Source organism: Solea senegalensis, linkage group LG10 (assembly GCF_019176455.1).
Source record: "Solea senegalensis isolate Sse05_10M linkage group LG10, IFAPA_SoseM_1, whole genome shotgun sequence".
In the NCBI taxonomy this organism is placed as follows: domain Eukaryota; kingdom Metazoa; phylum Chordata; class Actinopteri; order Pleuronectiformes; family Soleidae; genus Solea; species Solea senegalensis.
This window is the reverse complement of record NC_058030.1, coordinates 19,244,229-19,251,470: the sequence shown is the minus strand read 5'-3', so window position 1 is coordinate 19,251,470 and position 7,242 is coordinate 19,244,229. Positions and strand designations below refer to the sequence as shown.

Genomic DNA, 7,242 nt, shown 5'->3' with positions numbered 1-7,242 from the left:
CGCGCCTGTCTGATTAAGTTCTACTGAAGCAGTTCACTGGCTGCTCACTTATCGTTTGTGCGTCATACCAGACCGAAAAAAAGGGAAGCACTCTTGCATGTAATTAAGGCAACAGCATCAGCTTCATACACATTGTGGGAGGTGGAGGGAGAGAGAGTGAGAAAGAGGGGGAATAGTGCATTATATTGATATTGACCACATTTTAACCACAAGCAGACACATATTTAGACAGAAGAGACAAGTGTCCGTGTGTCATAATGTCAGTAGTTCTGCTTGTATTTTAAGTCAACAACAACACTTTTTTCGATTCAGTTCATACCTGTGTGGTGTTCAGCCAATCAGTCAACGCGAGGATCCAAACTGGAGCTGCAGCTGCACAAAAGAAAAATATGTTATGCAGCTGTTGCCATGACACGATACAGTGGGTCATTCATGTGTAACATTAACATTAATACATGGTCTTTATAGAAAAACATGAAGAACAGTGATATCACATAGTAACAGAAAGAGTAAATTTTTTGTCATTACTGTGATATATGTATCTACTTTTTTATGTGAAATAATAAAACATCAGTCTTTTACAGCTTTGTGATTTCTGAGCAAACGCTCTCAGATTGTACCTATCTCACCGCAAAGCTCTCGGTGTGCAAACAGGCAGAGGGTGTAATCTTTGGTACTCGTAAAATTCTGACAGGATGATGCCACAGAGATGAACACGTTACAAAAATCTGGAAACTGTGATGATTTAGGACAGGGCTCAGCAAGACCAGCCATTGTAAAACAAAAGGGTAAATATTTCTTCCTGCGAGAAACTGGCTTTGGAGCCAGTCATCGCAGATGCACAATAAAAACAAACAAATAAATCAACAGCAACATTGAGATATCCATGCAATTCAGAACAAGTTTTGATTCCATGGAAAATATAAGTTTGGTAGGTGCTGGAATAAGATGTTGGCTAATAAACAAAATGATCCAACAATAAGTCAAAGCATCATCTTGACGTGGTGCAAACTGCAGTTTGGCAAAAGTTCGTGCTGACAGAGCAATTTTATAAGTGCATTGTTGCTCCAATAAAAGTAGTATAAATTCAACCTGGTCAATATTTATTTTACATGATTTACTTCAAGTCAAGTAAATCAGTGCTTAAACTGATAAGTAAACAGAGATAGGTTTGAAAGCTCACAGCTGCCAGGGGGATTAGTGGTTTACTTATCTGTCAACAATCTGACTCTCAATATAAGAAGTCATATTTAAACAAGACAGTGTGTCGTACAAGTACAACAGGAACTGTTACTGTATGCAGTGAAAGTGCCTGCACCAACAATGTGTCAGCCTTCAGAAATCTTTCTGTCAACAGACATCACGATAAACACCTTCCAGTTTGGTGCTTTTATGGCAAGCTACGGCACGCTTCAAACTACCAGTCAGCTAAACATCATCAGGAGGGCACATAAGAATGTGCACGTCCACAGGTTACAATTGAATGCAATGTAAAATACAAGCTGCTGTGCTTATATATATGTGTGTATATATATAGATACATATATATATATATGATTTTATATATATTATGATATGACAATATGATTTTTAACCATGATTTAATATACCATAACATTTTTTTAAAAAACATGACACCATATTAGGGCCACACAGTGGTGCCCATGGCTAGCACTGTTGCCTCACAGCGAGTATGTGGTTCGTGCCCTGGTCCGGTGCAGTTCTGTGTGGTGTTTGCATGTTCTCTCGCTGTGTGTGCATGGGTTTTCTCCAGTTTCCTCCCACATGTCCAAAAACATGCAGCAGTTACTTGAACACTCTAATCCCCCGTAGGTGTGAATGTGAGAGTGAATGATTGATTATCTCTGTGTGTTGGCTCCGCGATGGCCTGATGACCTTTCCCCTACATTTTACACCCCTATTCAACAATGTTTTTAAACTGAGCCTGACATGTTACGCAACATTTTGAGTGACGGCACATTTCACAAACAAAGGTAAGCCTTCCCTTTGGGCCTTTCATTCTACTCAACGTAAATTAATTAAATCCAATTAAAATCTTGCTGAGGTTTCCCAAAATTTATAACCTTGAAATCGGAGCTTCAGACTTGTCCTTTTTTGATGATGGACTCATAATAACCAAAATACCTGTACACATTCCTTTTCTGCAAGATCAAAGGGATGTGCCTACAGCGACGCATTTAACGGCATAAACAACATGACATGTGTTTCAACATACGCCCAGGGATACATCGCTAAAATGGAATGACCATGCGCGCAAACATACTGGACGGATGCGTATAACACATACATGCACACTGATGCCAGACAGAGCCTGAATGCTGCTGTTTTGATAGGCAGTAGAGTGAGTGTTGGAGATGAGGATGTGTGTGAAAAATTGGACCTGCTCAGAAGCTGCTGCGCATGAAGCCTTGGAACCCACACATGGAACACGTAATTGAATGAGAAACGGTCTCTCGTTGGATCTAGACAGTTTTCTGGCTCAGCCATTAAAGTATGAGGTCGGTGCAGACCTTTAGTATTGTTGCTGCCTTCATTCCGTTTGTAGATCTTTTATTTAGTTAGCCTTTTTGGGTGCTCCCTCTGCATCCTCCCTGTACCAAAGCATGCACAATGTCATGAACCTCCATTGTTCAATATTTAATAAAACATATAAATCAGATCCAATAAACAGAGGAAGTACCTGTTTCCAGAAGTAAGAGAGGCCGAGAGATTGGCTAAGTGCTTTTACTGTGCTGCTGCAGCTACTCTGCCTCTCCAGTGTCACAGGTCTGCTGCCAAGATGCCTCAGCACTGGGCTCCTTCTTTCACACTTATATAAAAACGGAGGCAGCCACCAGGAATGACTCAGTGGTATGCCGTTAAGTAATGCAACAAGAGGTGCAGCAGTTACATGTACATAAATAAAAATAAATGGTAATGTGAACTCCAGACGAGGAGATGACAAAGTGACAAGAGGCAACTGATTTACAATCCATGGCCGCAGAGACAAAAAACAAAAACATATGTGTAAACAGGCTCTTACTTTTAGATGCTTTTTGGCAAACTCGCTGCCACAATCAACAAAATATATCCCCTCCGACTGACACGCTGGGAAACTTCTAATTATCTCTTAAAGGAACCAAAATAGTAGCCTATTCATTGACTCGTATGGGAATAAACTAACAAGGCCTAGAAAACTGCCCTGCTTCTCACAAGTTATTTGTTTGAACTGTGAAGTCCAAAAGTTTTATCTTAAAATCCTCTTGGCTGTTTATGTAGGCATCAAAATGTGGGAAGTTTAAACATTAACATCCTCCAGTGGCCGTAACATCAAGTCCCGATTGGTTGATAAAGTTATGAGGACAGTAAAACTGTCATTAAGTGGTGATACATGGGGTGGAAAACATTATTAATTTACAAATGAAAACACTGTCACTATCAAACATTTGTGGAAAAAATCTAAAAATAACAGATGAGCACAAAGAAAAAGTAACAGTTTTTTTTTTTTTAAACCTAAAAATGTTATTAGGGTCAAGAAATGTCTGAAATAATGGATTTATAGAACAGTCTTCTTCATGTGCTCTCTGGTTACTCTGACATCCTCCCACAGAAGAAAGTCATACAGACTAAATGATATATTGATAAGGATTTAAGTGTTGATGGTTGCGTCCTGTCATTTTAGTTTGAGTGAGCATGGATCAGGTTTCATGTCGGCGTGATCATGTTTAACGTCCCAGACAACCGTGGTGTTCACTTAACCTGTTTTTAGAGACAAAAAAAACCTAGAAACTCAAAGTGGGGTACACACTAATATATAACAGATATGAAGTTGAGTTCACCACGTACCTTATTTCAGTTACATAACCACAACACCATTTAGAAAACCATTAGGGGTCAAAAGAAGTGGGAGTTTAAATATGCATAAGTTACTTTTACCAATATCTCCAGCACACATCTATCAGAAACAGAGAGGACCACAGACATCAAGGGAGTTTTGACTTGGTTAATGATGTGACGTTACAAGACTAATGATGTGTTAACCCTAAACGTGGAGCAGATTGTTTTACAATAAATAAGTGTTTGACCGTAATGTGTCATCATCACCTCGGCAATTTACATTTAAGATAAGCAAAGGAATGGAAAACAGTGAATGGCAGTGAAGCGACCAGAGCTAATGCTATGTCAGAAAAAAAAGTTAAATGAAACAAATAACAGCCTATCGCAATACAAAAAAATAGACAACTGACACGTTGATGAACAGACACTCTTCATCAACGCAAGGCTTAAACATTCGACATACAAATATGTTAGAGAAATGCATCCAATAAACCAGTTTCCATCGAGTTATTTATCTCATTTATAAAATCAAAAAAATCGTAATAGAATTTTCCGATTGTCACTCCAATTTTCATGGTACTGTCGGTGCTCCCAAGTGTTAAACAATGGCCAGACTTCATAAGAGAAGTCAGTCCTGGCTTTATAAGGACTTTGGCTACTCACATAGCCACAAACATCTATCAATGTGTTTCACAATGTCAGACCACACTCATAGAAAATGAATATTTACTGAGAGGGAGGTGATGGAGGGGTTTAATGGAGTTAACGGAAAGAAGCAAATAGTTCTGGCTTCGTATCTTAAAACTAAAATTTGGCATGTCGTGCCTCTCGTGAACCCAGACACCCCTGTGATGGGTGGTTTTATTCACAGGTTTATACAGAGACAGGTGATTAGAGTGAAAGGATTTAGAGGGGCAGTGAAAACCAGAGCAACAAGCAAGTTCCTTGATTAATCCCACATTGTCTTTCTGGCACCCACAGAAACTGTTCTTTTGTTGCAGAACCCCTTTCACTATTGTGTGCTCTCAAACAACAAATACATAGCACCCTGGCAAATAAAAAGCAGGTTTATTAAAGTTAAAAAAGGTGCAAACAATCTGAAACACGATTTACAGCCACATAGGGTGTTCAATTTCAGTTCGATCCCTTATAAATCAATGTCACGAGTGCATGTGAGGAGGACTGGTCTGAACAGGAGCCATGATAACAATCAAATCCTCATCGAGTGATCCCGAGGTTGGACTAAGATTCACAGTTAGTGGGTGATCGGAGTCCAATGACTTACTGAAACCATGAATAAAGTGAAACATTTCATTATTCTCAGTCCTCGTTAGCTCAGGATCCAGATTTGTTTCATGAATTATTAGCCATCTGAGTAGCAGACAGTTGTGTACACAAGTCCCACCTGCATCAATTCCAAGACTTACAAGCGGCCCAAAAGACTTTTGAGTTGCTTCATTGCACAAGAAACATGGAAATGTCAATACATAATTGTAAACACACCAAAGCCCTGGACATGTGGATGCAGGCTCTCTGAGCAATACAAAAAACAAACCCGTTTTTACTGCAAACCGGTTTCTTTGGATTTATTTTGCAAAGTAATCCATACAAATCACACACAACAAAGATCGAACAGGGCAAATCCATTTGTCCCACAAAAGTATGTTTCTGGCCAATCAAAAGACACAAGGCTTTCATTCATAAACACTGCACTGGTGTCAAATCCTGAAGTCAGTGGACATACTCAAGTCAAGTGACTGTATTTACATTCACATGAAGTATTCCGGTAGTGCTAGCCTGTGACTCTTAATAAATTATCCCTGTAAGCATTACCCGAATAAGCCCTTATTCCAGCAATGAATAACCTGAATAAGATAGATCCCGGCTTGCACACGTCCACAGCTTTTCTCTCTCTCCGCTTTCCCTTTCTCTCCGTCTCTCCCTCACAGCGCTGAACAACGATCATCATGTTTGATCATTAATCGATCACTTACCCGTCACTACGATCCGCGTCAGCTGTTTTCTTCTTCTTTTCTTTTGATTCATAAACAACTCTTCAGCTGTGGCTGCAGATCAAAGTGATATAGTAGGATCGCATTAAGGCTTCATTACGCCACATGACTTGTCATAAGACCTTCAGGACATACTGAACTTTTCTTTCCATTCACCATCAAAGTTATGTTCAGGTCGTGCTTGTTGTTTGTTTTTATATAAAATGCGCCCCCCCTCCCCCCCACAAACATTTTTTATCACCAGCCACCGGTGAAAACACCGCCTTAAATTTGATGATCATGACTATAAATTTAAGCAACGTCTCACAAATAACAAATCACTTTGACATTCTCCAGCATTTTTTTTAACGTAGTTCTCCTAAGGTCATGTGTTCCACTCAAACTGCAGTCCGGATGATAACGTCAATCTTCTGTGTATCCTCCAGCCACATAGTTATCATGTTTGATCACATCACAAATTGGCAAGATGTGCAAGTCAAGACAAAAACATCTACTAATCCCCTGTTGATTTGTGGCAGATTCAATTGTAGCGTGCACAGGGTTTTAGAATCTCCAGGCAAATGACAAACTGTTTATGTTTATGGTGAACATCAAGATCTTACATCAAGATCATGCTGTAATCCAAACCAGTATCCCTCTCGAAACAAGTAGCCATGAAAGCCTGAGGCCAAATCACACTTCTGCAGGAACTGAAACATTCTCGCAATCGGCAAAGAAACACAAACACTGGCAACGTCAAACTATCCTATTGTGTATCTCTCCAACCAGCAGAGCTAGAGCCAAGGAACCTACACTACATGAAACCACAAGTCCCTCAGGATTTAGGCACAGAATGAATACCACACCATTAAAAAAATGTAGTTTAAGTAGTCAGGGATATTTTTGAACAAAGCTTAAGGCGTGATCTCATCTTAGTGTAATATACTTAGCAGTAATACGACAGAAAAAAATCATTAGGCTATGAACTCACAAAATGCTCACTTGTGGTAAAGACCAGCTACTCCATTGATTTATGGAAAGCAGAGGTTGTATTGCATTTTTGTTGGACCACGGCTCATTTGGCAAAAGAGACTAATTCCACCTTAATGCGGCAAATACCCGTTTACCTGACATCCCTCCCTAAACCCCTCTGGCCTCCTGCTGGCTACAGGACATAATGACTTACCCCCACCAAGACAGAACTGTTTGTCAGGCACTACAACATAAAAAAATAACACTAAAACTGGAAGTTCCTTTTTGGTTTTAACTCTTTCTGCCAAGAAATTTAATTTATGAGAAGGTTTGTCTACAATAACACATTAAAGCTCAGTGAGACGGCAACGGCTGTTTTTATTTCGCCTACAGGAGGAGCAGTCAACGGAAAGTGGAGGAGTGGAGTTGTTCTGGTTAGAGT

General features: G+C 39.7%; 1 long non-coding RNA gene across 1 annotated transcript in view; it reads right to left on the bottom strand.

The window, feature by feature from the left end:
* Positions 1 to 319: 319 nt before the first annotated feature.
* Positions 320 to 7,242, bottom strand: part of LOC122776302 — a 50,701-nt gene continuing 43,778 nt past the window's right edge. The window contains exon 3 of the long non-coding RNA XR_006361199.1: positions 320 to 372. This is a non-coding gene — a long non-coding RNA (uncharacterized LOC122776302). The remainder of the gene's footprint in view (positions 373 to 7,242) is intronic.